The following is a 425-nucleotide window of genomic DNA, read 5'->3' as shown; positions in this document are numbered from 1 at the left end:
TTAGAGTGGTGTCATGGAGAAAAGTAAGAATATTATTTATTGCATTTTTTTTTTTTTTTAGATTTAGTTATACTTTATACATATTTTCTCTGAGACAACATGGTAAATAGTATAGAGCTTTTATTGTTCGGGAATATTTGATTTTAATATTACATTGATTACCTTTAAATGCTTTGATTTTAAAAAGAAGAATGCTTATATGTTTATTATGAATTTAAATAGTTTAAATAAAACGTTGGTTCGTGGTACCAAAGATATGATTTTATCTCATTTTAAATCGTGGTATGATTGGTTTCTTTATATCTATCAAGAATATTATTTCTTTTTAAAGGTTGTTTGGTTGCTTGGTGTTTCTCAATGGTTAGAGAGGAGGGCAGGCTGATTATTGAATGGGAATTATAAGATAACTTATAGTCTAGTTGTAA

This window comes from Penaeus monodon, chromosome 20 (genome assembly GCF_015228065.2).
Source record: "Penaeus monodon isolate SGIC_2016 chromosome 20, NSTDA_Pmon_1, whole genome shotgun sequence".
Taxonomy (NCBI): domain Eukaryota; kingdom Metazoa; phylum Arthropoda; class Malacostraca; order Decapoda; family Penaeidae; genus Penaeus; species Penaeus monodon.
The sequence above is the reverse complement of the archived record's forward strand: the minus strand, read 5'-3'. Positions refer to the sequence as shown.